The following is a 12,821-nucleotide window of genomic DNA, read 5'->3' as shown; positions in this document are numbered from 1 at the left end:
TTTCTAGCATCAGTTGTTTTTCCAGCAGAGAGTCAAAAGACTGTATATTCAGTGTTCATAAAAGACATTTTCCAGGAATTGTTTCACAGTACAAATGTCACTTCTTTGTTAATTGATCCCCACTGATTTTTGCCTCAGACAATAATCAGTCTATGTCTGATTCTTTCTTTAAAAAAAAAAGTTGGTTGTTCAACTCCAAGAAGACACTTTTTCTACACCAATTCTAGTATTGCTATTCCCTTCTTTATATACGGAAACAGATTCAGTGTGAACAATAAGCATGTGCTAAACTACTGCTGAATAAGCAAGTCTCCTTTTCCACAAAATATTTTTTTTAACTTTCTCCCTTCTTTTTGCATCAATCTTCTGCTTCCCTTCTCTCTTGCTCTTTTCCCACCAGATTATTCTTCCAGTTCAAGGAATACCTATTCTTTTACCTCCTGCTGACTCATTTGAAATTCAGTGCGCCTTTCCTTGTGCTAGTGAGCCAATTTCTCTTTTTGAAAAGCTTCCTTTACTGTTGCTTAAAATTTACTCACAGTATATAATTTTCCAATACTGTGCATTAAGAAGCTATTTGAAATTAAAATATATTCTTTTCTGCTTGTAGAAATCTTATTCTGAGTCATCAAGCAGACATAAATATCAATCAACTTCATACTGGGGGGAATAATTTTATTAGTTAAAATAATTTTCTTGCAAAAATTAGGGTAAATATAGAATTAAATTCAACACTTGGTTCAATACCAAAGAACCAAAACTAAGGCTACACATAAAACAAAGCATACTGTGTGCATTTCAGCAATTGTCTCATTGTCCTATTTTTAGTCTCTGGCCTTTTGCCAATTACTTGTTGCCTTCCTAATGTGGTGATTAAAAGGAAACAAAATCACCTCTTTTTCTCTGCTTTCTGATACCAAACATACGTACCTTAATGTTACTTTATGCTAAAAGTTATACAAATTAAACAATGTGCCTCTATCCCACACAGGAACAGTAAGTGACCTGAGCACTAATACTTGGCACTGCTCTCTGCAATTAACACGCTATACATAAGAGGTCAAAAAGATGAGTCGGATACTGTTCTAGCTATTTGTGCTTTAGAAACAACATACAAAATTCTTGGCACTCATTAGCATTTCTCCAGTAAAGACTTACGACCCTGTAATTTATATCCAATACACCACACTTAACACCTGTGTGCTGCCACATGTCTCCATAGAGACACTGGCAGTCTACTATCCTGAAGCAAGCATGGCAGCAAAGACTTGGTCTCCCCATTCCAGGCTGCTCCTCCTTGCCATCATGGTGCCCCCTCCCCCACCATCAGGACACGGCAGGCTGGATGGGCATCAAGTGATGCTCCTTGCCACCAGGTATTTACCCAGAAGTGAGTGGCATCACTGGAAGCTGGAAGCCAGAAACAGAGGACAAGACTGTTGCTGTTCCCAGCCATGGCCCACCACTCAGGTAAGTGAGGCCTTATTTAAGCATTATTTATTTTTACTTATTCATTTATAACATTTATTAGCCACCCTTCCCTCTTGTGGAACACCAGGCAGCTTACAACATAACTAAAGCAATTATTTTTAAAAATACAATACAAGAAATAAAATAATAAAACCCCTTAAAAAGTCACAAATTAACACAACACTGGCTGACAAGAAGAATTTACCTACATGATCTTTGCATCAGGGAAGCTCCTTAAATCACACTCAACTCAGAGCTCACTATGAGACGCTGCCAGTCCTACTGCAAGTCTGAAGCTATTGAAGCTGATTACATGTTGGAGATTGCCATCCAATTTTGTATTGAATTGTTGTGAGCAGTGTTCCCTCTAAGCTGAGTCAGCGTGAGCTGGCTCACAGTTTTTTAGCCTCCGGCTCACACATCTTTGTCTTAGCTCAGGAAGGATGGCTCCAGAGCAAACTAATTGATGCAGCAGCCAAATTGCTTGCTCACAACTTTAATGCCAGCAGCTCACAAAGTAGAATTTGTGCTCACAGGACTCCACACCTTAGAGGGAACATTGGTTGTGAGTAGCTTCAAGAAATGCTTTTAGCAATGTTATACTTATTAACATTGACACTGTATGACGTTGTATTTTTTGTTAACAATGACTGTTCCCAATGCATGTCAGTAAGAGTATGAAAACCACAGCAGCTTAAAGGGGTAAGCTGTTGGTTAGAGTTACACATTGACCTTGCAATTTCTTTGTATGGCTCTCCCTTTCTTAATTCGTTATGCATTTTATTACAGAACACCCTGATGAAGGATGAACTTTGAAATGTTGTTATCAAACATCCAGAACAACGTCAAATTATTTAGTAGTTCTGCATTGTTTGAACATGGTAGCACATACCAGTTTTCTACTGTTTACATTTGGTCCTTTTTCACTATAGCTACTTTGTATACATTATTCTCTATTACATATTCTTCAGCTTTTTGGCAAGTTGTAATTGGTGAGTCTGTTAACACTTGTTTTTGTCTTCTATTACCATTTTATTATACAATAGTGTAGTGAACATCATTGAATGATGAAAAATAATTTACCTACATAATCTTTGCACATGCCAAGCATCTTATTTAAACAGCACTCTTACAATACTTCTATGTGCTGAAGTTGCAAAATAAGCAGCTGGAAGCCTGGGTGAGTGAAAGATGAAACAAATGACAGTCTTACCTGTGAGTCTTACCGGTGAGAACCATGTTTCAATTAGTAAATTATAAGGAACAGCACCCAGTACCTGCCCCAGGCAGGAAACACTCCTGCAAGAACACATGGGACTCTGGAATAAACTTTCAATGCTAGATAGCAGATCACAACTCTTGCAGTCTCCTCCTAGTCCTGTTGGCCTAAACAAGGCTTAAAGAACCATGAAAGAGTTGAGCTCCACTTGCTTCTCAAAAGAAAAGTAGAATAGATGCTTGTAGTTTCCTACCATGAGGCAGCATACTTAGCCTAGCCAAGCAGATGTCTCTGGACATTAACAAGCATAGCAAGAAAGTAGCATTGCTCTGCTACCACTTGACCCCACAATCTCATATTCAGTGGTTCTACTTACCACCACTATGTGATGGATCCAAATCTCACCCAAACCTTGGTGAGGATATATTTATGTCCATTTCCTCTTCCTATTGCAAACCTTGACGTGACACCTAGGTCTGAGGATTCCCTGAGCCAAGGGTAACACTCTGGAGGTTTATGGGAGGAAGCACAGAACAGGAAGAAGTTGGAAGGTTCTGTTCCTTAAGCTTTACCCATGTGATTATGATGTCCCAGAACTTATTTCCTTACTTAGTTTACTTTACTTCAGTGGGAACCCGAAGTGTCTTACAGCATTCTCCCCTTCTCCATTTTACCTCACAACATCTCTGAGAGGTAGGTTAACCGGAAAGGTTACCTGGCATGCTGTGTGTCAGAGTTGGGATTCAAACCTGGGTCTCCCAGATCCTAGTCCAATACTCTAACTACTATACCACAAATCAGACAAAAGGTATTTGGGATACTTTGAGGGGGGGGCTAGGCTGGGCAGGGGATTGTACTTTTGCTCTGACCCTAGTTTTCCACATAACAAAATCTATACTTTGAAAGAACAATCAGCAGCATAAAATGCAAGATTGTGTATTTGGTTCTATAATTTCTTTTTCAGTGTTCCCTGACATGTTACCCTACAAATCCTGAAAAATAGCCATAATTTTGAGGCAATCTCTCCTGCAATTAAACACAATGATCCTTGCTGTGAAAGAACCCCACGGTTCTTTGAAATATAGTTAGGTTTCTCCAAAAACCTAATTTCATTTTTTGTTTGGGTCATATTAAAAATGCATGAAGTCAGGGCTGAGCAAGCTAGAAATTAGATCTGCAGGAAAAGAGACTATATTTCATGGGTCTTGTGATAACTTCAGCAAATTAAAATGAAAAGATCTACTCCTCACTAGAAATTGTGGCCGATTTTATTCTGTTGCTTCAGAGATAATTTGGCAGTTTCTCACATTTCATCTTAATTGTCACAGAATTAGTCATTACAAACTACAGCTGCTTTCCTAGGAAACATTAACTCAACTACTGGTTAACATATATTTGAGCACATTTACTCAAACAGAGGACATTTCATCTAGTGACTAACACATATTTGTACACATTTACTCCACAGCTAGTATTTCATTTTTAAATATTTCCATCCTAGGATGCAAAAAGTATTACTTATAACAAAAGTCATCATAACAAATTACCACATCTACATAGGCTTTGTGTTTGCCCTTTTCCTGTGACAAAAATCATAGATACAAAATATTAAGTAGGTGGTGGTGGAAAGTGCCATCAAGTCACAGCTGATTTATGACAACACCAGGAGGTTTTCAAGGCAAGAGGCGTTCAGAGGTAGTTTGCAATTGCATGCCTCTGTGTAGCAACCCTGAACTTACTCGGTGGTATCCCATTCAAATACTAACTAGGGCCAAACCTGCTTACCTTCCGAAATCTGATGATATCAGGTTAGCCTGAGCCAGTTTAAAAGGTGCTAAACTGGAAAGTCACATAATTAATTCGGAATACAGATGGTTACCTGTAGAAGTCATTGTGGTATAAGTGGATCTTATGTCAAGCTAGAACTAAGAGGAGCTAGAATCATATCCCTGCTAAGCTGTGTTCACTGGATGACCAATCACCATTTTTCAGACAAACCCACCTAACAGAGCTACTGAGTGTATAAAATGAAGAAATCAGGTGGCGACAACAGAGAAGCTTTTTCAGTGGTGGTACTTTCTGACAAAGTGTTCAAATGTTCCGGATAATAAAAGAGGTGAGTGATTTTGACAGCAGATTATTGGATACAAGTTCACAGTCAGGTAAGATGACTGAAAGCAGCTATTGGTGTGACTGAGGATATGGATTTTAGGATCTAGACCCAGGGGTGTCAAACTCGTTTGTTATGAGGGCCAGATCTGACATAAATGAGACCTTGTTGGGCTGGGCCATGTGTGTCATAAAATGTAATGCCAGGTAGCGGAGTTATCTCTCCTTATATATAATTGAGTAAGAACATTCTATATGAACATTCTAAATTTGGCCCCTTTAGTGTATGGACGCTTGAACTGTCAGTCAGAAGACGCTGGCTGGGTTGACTGGCTGCTTTGTGCAGTCCCGCCCAGCGTTTCAAGGTCTTTTGCATATGGAAGCTGATTGGACTTCACTGCATTCCACACATCAAACTCACCCCCCTCCCCGTAAGGCAGTTGGAATGTCAGTTGCATATGGAACCTTCAAGGTCTTTTGCATATGGAAGCTGATTGGACTTCACTGCATTCCACACCTCAAACTCACCCCCCTCCCCGCAAGGCAGTTGGAATGTCAGTTGCATATGGAACCTTCAAGGTCTTTTGCATATGGAAGCTGATTGGACTTCACTGCATTCCACACCTCAAACTCACCCCCCTCCCCGCAAGGCAGTTGGAATGTCAGTTGCATATGGAACCTTCAAGGTCTTTTGCATATGGAAGCTGATTGGACTTCACTGCATTCCACACCTCAAACTCACCCCCTCCCCGCAAGGCAGTTGGAATGTCAGTTGCATATGGAACCTTCAAGGTCTTTTGCATATGGAAGCTGATTGGACTTCACTGCATTCCACACCTCAAACTCACCCCCTCCCCGCAAGGCAGTTGGAATGTCAGTTGCATATGGAACCTTCAAGGTCTTTTGCATATGGAAGCTGATTGGACTTCACTGCATTCCACACCTCAAACTCACCCCCTCCCCGCAAGGCAGTTGGAATGTCAGTTGCATATGGAACCTTCAAGGTCTTTTGCATATGGAAGCTGATTGGACTTCACTGCATTCCACACCTCAAACTCACCCCCTCCCCGCAAGGCAGTTGGAATGTCAGTTGCATATGGAACCTTCAAGGTCTTTTGCATATGGAAGCTGATTGGACTTCACTGCATTCCACACCTCAAACTCACCCCCTCCCCGCAAGGCAGTTGGAATGTCAGTTGCATATGGAACCTTCAAGGTCTTTTGCATATGGAAGCTGATTGGACTTCACTGCATTCCACACCTCAAACTCACCCCCTCCCCGCAAGGCAGTTGGAATGTCAGTTGCATATGGAACCTTCAAGGTCTTTTGCATATGGAAGCTGATTGGACTTCACTGCATTCCACACCTCAAACTCACCCCCTCCCCGCAAGGCAGTTGGAATGTCAGTTGCATATGGAACCTTCAAGGTCTTTTGCATATGGAAGCTGATTGGACTTCACTGCATTCCACACCTCAAACTCACCCCCTCCCCGCAAGGCAGTTGGAATGTCAGTTGCATATGGAACCTTCAAGGTCTTTTGCATATGGAAGCTGATTGGACTTCACTGCATTCCACACCTCAAACTCACCCCCTCCCCGCAAGGCAGTTGGAATGTCAGTTGCATATGGAACCTTCAAGGTCTTTTGCATATGGAAGCTGATTGGACTTCACTGCATTCCACACCTCAAACTCACCCCCTCCCCGCAAGGCAGTTGGAATGTCAGTTGCATCAGACAGGTAGAATGCCATAGACTCCACCCTCCAAACCACTCAGTCCCTCATGGGGAACCATTGTTGCCAATCTCCAGGTGAGGGCTACAGATCACTCAAAATTACAACTGCTCTTCAGGGAGCAGAGATCAGTTCCTCTGGAGAAAACAGTGGACTCTGTCATTATACCCTGCTGAGGTCACCACAGCAAAATGACACTGTTTGCCCAAAGCCAAAGCACTCCCCCAGAGCCTCTTTCTAGATCCCAATGTATTTCCACAACGGGCTAGTAAACTTTATAAAGGACACAAACACAAAGGGTTTTTTAACAAAATAAAAACCATGCTTAAAACATTAGCACTCTTGCAATATTTTGTTTATTTAACAATGTCTCATAACTGACACCTCTTGCTCTGAATTATTGCATCAAAATGTCTGTGCTGTTGCAATCTTGAGTATGCTGTTCAGATGTGTATCTGTAAGCTACAAAGCTACGATGAAGCAGTAGCAGCAGAACTGGAAGAAGAAGAAGAAGACCGCCAGTTCCACTGCGGGCCTGATAGAAGACCTCTGGGGGCCTGATCCAGCCCCCATTCATTTAAAATAATTTTATTTGGCTAAAATGTACATGTACAACCCATTGCTCATATAATTTTTCTTTCTTAGTAGCAACCACTCATTCTTCATGAAAAAAAGAAACTTCAGATTATTCCCCCCTGCTCCTGATTCTAGCACCAGTATTATTGAAAGAGAGAATCAGTGAATCATCGCACAAGTAAGAGTGTGATCACATGGCAAACTTACCGCGATTTGTACTCGCTGTAGATTTAATCGAGGATATTTTATAGTGGGTTCAGATGATCACACATCCCTTGCCCAACCGCTTGCATTGTGCATCCCTTGCCCAACCGCTTGCATTGTCCAGGCACCGTCCAGACAGCTGCGCCATCCAAGTGGCAGCACGGTACAATTTTTTAAAATTGTAAATTTAAAAAAAAATAAATTTTACATTAAAAAAAATTAAATTGTAAATTTTTAAAAAATTGTGCCACGCCGAACAAAATGAAGTACCAACGTGTAACCGAGCGCTGTTTTATGTGCACTTGAGTGTTCATGCATTTAATATATTCAGCTCAGGATTGGTCATGTGCACAACGGTGAAAGCTGGGCGGGGGGGGACTACCGCAAGAAGGACGTACAGATGACCTAATCATATTTGTAGTGAAAGATGACTGTCCAGATAGGAGAAACTGTGGATTCACAGCACAAGTAGTAGGAAAGTACTTGATTTTCCCAGTGTCGGAAAACACTCTAGAAAACTGAGAGGATTGCTGGGGTGAGTCCACTTAAATATGGGAGACAGACTGGCTGTCTGATCAGCCCTTTTACAAGTGATAGGGAAGAGTTGTGAAACCCGATCAAAATGACCATGTGACCAAGACCTAAGTCTCAAAAGCTACTGATGCATTTACAACATATGATACACAGATCCTTGGATCTTTGCCACAGATTTTTTCTGAAAGTATATTTTGCATGTAGATGTCTATATCATTTCATTACCAACCGCTTCAAAATAGTCTTCAGTTTCCTCTCCCGGTTCCGATGCGCTTTTTCCCACCATTTTTCACCCGCGCAGCCAATCTCCAGGGTTTTTTTTAAAAGTTCGCTTTATAGCGCTATAGCAGTATAACGCTATAACGCAACAGCATTATATCAACCCCTTTGGAATGCCTGAAGTGTTGTGTTATGGCACTATAGCACTCTAAAGCAAAGGTTTTTTAAAAAGCTGGAGATCGCCCGCGCGAGCGAAAAACGGTGGGGGAAAAGCGGGAAAAAGCGGTGCAGTCTGAAATGGTAAACTGCTTCAGATCCAGCCCTTTACCGGAAGGGGAAAGCCATGTGTGAAATGGCAGCCCTATACTGGTTTACTTCACGACAGATCAAAAACGGCTTCAAAACGGGTTAAAAGGGTAATGTGAAATTCCTCTCCAATGTTAAACACATTAGAATACAATAAAATATATGTTGATACTTTTCCTTCCTTTACCATCCCTGCTAATTTCTGCAGCTCTGGATTACTGGCTAGGATACAGGGGCTCATGCTTGCATATACTGCCTGACAAACTACATTCAGATTACACAGTTTATATCACTACTGCAAAGTATGCATCATCATTGTTTTTAGATTGGTGCATGACTAACATTATTTCATACCTTGTGTTTCTGGTTTTGTAAACCACAACATAAATATATTCTGTGCATATTTTGAGGGGAAGAGCAGCTTACATTTTTACATACTGGATAAAATTACATCTAGTGACCATGTGCATGCAAAAATCACAGTTTTTTACTCCCAGATTCCATTATGTTTATGGAACTAACTATAACAAGGAGCCTGCAAATGGCTTTTTTAACACACTATGAAAGAATGCAGCATCAGCTTTGAAATCTTACTATTCTGAAAGATAAAAGAGAAAGGGAAATGCAAAGCAGATCGAGCTCTATCACTAGAGTCACAGCAAAGCAAAACATAAATTCTTACTCTTAAAGAGAAAGGTTCATTCACTCCAGATCATTGTCAGCTACATCTCCTTAATAGACACAGATAAGCAGGGGATCTGCAAGGACTTGCAAGGGGCAACTTATTTTCCCCTCCCACACTATTTCCTTTTCTTCTCCTGGCAGTCCCCATATCCTCACCTTTCCCTGCTCTCCATTCCACTCACTGGCCTGCCTGCCTTTTATGTGCTATATTTGTTATTTACTTAATGTATACCATACCTAGGGTTGCCAAGTCCATCTTCCACCCCCAGCGGGGGACTTTGGGGGCATTCCGCATCACTGATGTGATGATGTCACATTGGAGACGTCCGCTGCCGCCCCCACCCACCCGATCTCCAGAAACGCCAGTTTCCTGCACTTAAAGGAGGCAACGTTTCCCTTTTCAGTACACGGAGCTGGCGTTTCCCCTTTAAGAGCAAAGAGCCCGTGTTTCCCTTTTAAGTGCAGGGATCTGGCATTTGCCTGCAAGCTTGATCTCAAGCGGAATCGGGCTTAGGAGGAAATGCGGGTTCCATGAACTTAAAGGCAGCCACCCCTCTCTCTCAAGAGAGAAGGGAGAGGGGTGGATGTGGATGTTGGGGGTGGGGGTGGGGCCCCCTGGGAAACCAGGGGGGTTGGCAACCCTAACCGTACCTTTCTCCACAATGGCGAAGCAAAGCATCTTACTTCATTCTCCTCACTTTCATTTTATCCTCACAACAACCCTGTGACATAGATTCGGCTGAAAATGTATAACTAGCCCCAGGTCATGCAGTGAGCTTCCACAGCAGAGTTGGGATTCGAAACTGGGTCTCCCAAATCCAAGGCTGAAACTCTACATCACTCTTGCATTCATGGGGTGGCTGCTGATGAACAGCAAGAAGCAGCTGCACTGGTGTGAGTCATGCAAGTTGTTTGGAATCAGGTCAGGCCTGGCCCCTGTGAGTCCTCCCTCAAAGGCCCAAATAGCCCTGGAAAGAGTCCTGCCACTTCCCCTGCCTTTTACTTATTGAAACCAATGCTTGAAAGCTGGCATTACTGTGGTGTTTGCCTAACAATGGCCACAGGTTGTTTCTAAATGCTACAGGTGCTGTTTCTATTATTTGGGGAATTTTGAAAACACCAATTTTTTTAAATTTCAGGTTTTTCTGCAAACCTAGGGGGTTAGAAAGATCTGTCTTGTCTGTACATGGCTCTAGTCTCTGGATTTAAGCATCCACAGACTGGGCCACACTGAGAATTAGATACATTGATTAGTATGTTCCCTTTATAGAAGCAAATAATAAATATTCATTTCCAACTATGCTGTCTGCATCAAATTCGGCTTTAAGAAATACACATCTCTACCTCAATCTTCTCATCTATAAAGAGGATAGTTATGCTTACTTGCCAGATAGAGAGATAAGAGGATTAATTCATTAATATTTATAAAGTAGTGAAGTTAAGGCTGCATAAATGCAAAACCATAGCAATCATGTATCTTAAGTAGATGGCCTTTTCAATTATCATAATACAAATGTGCTATCTCAGGAAACTCAGCAGCCAATAGTTCCTTCCTTATCAATCATCTGCATGCATATGAAGGCTTCTTGAAATTTCCTCCCTGTAGTAGGATTTTAAAATTATTATTATTGTTTGGTTAAGCAAGGCAGTCAATGATACAATCTATCAAGCCCAGACTATTCATTTCAGGGCCTCTTGGGGGCAAAATCTGGGTTCTAGTAAAGGTAATATCAAAATGTCCACTATGAATTACTTCTTAATCATATGATACATAAAATGCTAAATGTGTGTCCCCTACCTCACAATGAAGCCAATCTCTTTCATTCTTGTGTGCTTGATACTGGAAATGGGTTGGATCCAAAGGTCCATTTCAGCAACAGTGAAACTTGCCTCCAAAGGCTTCCACGAGTACAAAAAACCTTGCTTAGGCAGAAGAGGCTCTTTGGTGGAAAGCTCTACTATTATCATAACAGAAGCTTTGGATGTAGCCCATGGTACTTGTAAGGCATGTGTGGCATGTATTTTTATTCCTATGTTTTATAAATTTTAAAGAATTACCAGAGAACCAAGATGATTAGAGGGTTGGAGCACCTTTCCTATGAGAAAAGGGATGACTAAGGGGGGACATGATAGAAGTTTATAAAATTATGCATGGGGTGGAGAGAGTTGACAAAGATAATTTTCTCTCTCTCTCCCAAAGTACCAGAACTCGAGGGCATCCAATCAAGCTGATGGGCAGTAGGTTTGGGACGGACAAAAGGAAATACTACTTTACACAGAGAGTGATTCAAATGTGGAATCCGTTGCCACAGGATGCAGTGATGGCCACAGGAATAAACAGCTTAAAAAGAGGATTAGATAGATTCATGGTGACTGAGGGGAACCTCCATGTTCAGAGGTACTAAGCCTCTGAATTCCAGAACCAGGAGGCAACATCAGGGGAAGGCCTCGATTGGCCTTTTCAGAGGAACTAGTTGGCCACTGTGTGAAACAGGATGCTGGACTAGATGGACCATTGGCCTGATCCAACAGGGCTCTTCTTATTTAATTAATTAATTTTATACCCCGCCCTACCCCACAATCAGGCTCAGGGTGGCTCACAACAGAGTAAAACAATAAATAATTCATAAAAACACCACAGACACATCAATTAAAATCCCAGATGGCAGCATAACAGTTCTGACTACAGTGACTGCTGCACTAATGTCAGGGAAGGCACATTTCTCTCAAAAAAGGGGGGGGAGCCAGTGTACAATACAAGGAGCAAAAAAGAAAACACCACTGACAGAAAATGAACGCACAAGCAAATAAGCAAGTACATAAATAATGATCAATTAAGCATAACAGCAAGTATAATATAAATCAAATAAGCATAACAGCAAGTATAATATAAATCAATTGGCCAAGTTGCAATAATAAATCATAATAGAAGCACAGTCTACAGTCTTTCCATGTGTCTACTCCCTGGGGGGCGGGGAAACTCCCGCCCCAGAGGCCCGTTCCCCATCGCTGGTGGATCAGGTCCCAGGGGGAACCCCACCCTGATGTGCACGTCACCCAGAAGTGACACGACCACGCCGGGCACGCTGAGGGCGGGGCCATGGTCATCGAAGGGAAAACTCTATAAAACTGTGTTCCCCGCACACATACACAAATTCACCCCATGGCTTCATTTTAATTTGTAGATAGGATGTTTTTATTCATATTAAATTCATTTTAATATATCACCAGATAATCATAAGGTTATACTGTTGACTTCTCCCAGTCCACTTGAAATGGAGAAACACAAAAAATATGCAGAGACCTTAGTTGTACAAAACATCAATTGATTGATTGACTTCATTTATACCCTGCCTTTCTCCCCAGTCCCCAAACCAGCTTACATCATTCTCTTCTCCATTTTATCCCCTCAACTACCAGATTGAGAATATGTGACAGCCCAATGTCATTCATCAGACTTTCATGGCAAAGTAGAGATTCAGTCAGTCAGTTTATTATTACAGTCTTCAACCAGTACATAACAATTTAAAAAGACAAATAGAAAATTTTTCAATACTATCATAGCTGGTTATGAGGAAAAAGTAAAACTACAGTTCAAACCTTTTAAACCATTTAAAAAGTCAATTTAAAACAATTTTTGATAAAACTAGAGATATGGTCTATTTGCCTCGCTTTTTGCGTTCCTTATATACCTGGGTGCAGAACATAGCCACCTGTCTTAAGTAGAGATTCAAACCAGTGTATACTACAGCGGACCATATTTTTTA

The sequence above is a fragment of the Gekko japonicus genome, unplaced genomic scaffold (genome assembly GCF_001447785.1).
Source record: "Gekko japonicus isolate JY-2015 unplaced genomic scaffold, Gekko_japonicus_V1.1 scaffold130, whole genome shotgun sequence".
Classification (NCBI taxonomy): Eukaryota; Metazoa; Chordata; class Lepidosauria; order Squamata; family Gekkonidae; genus Gekko; species Gekko japonicus.
Note: the sequence above shows the minus strand (reverse complement) of the source record.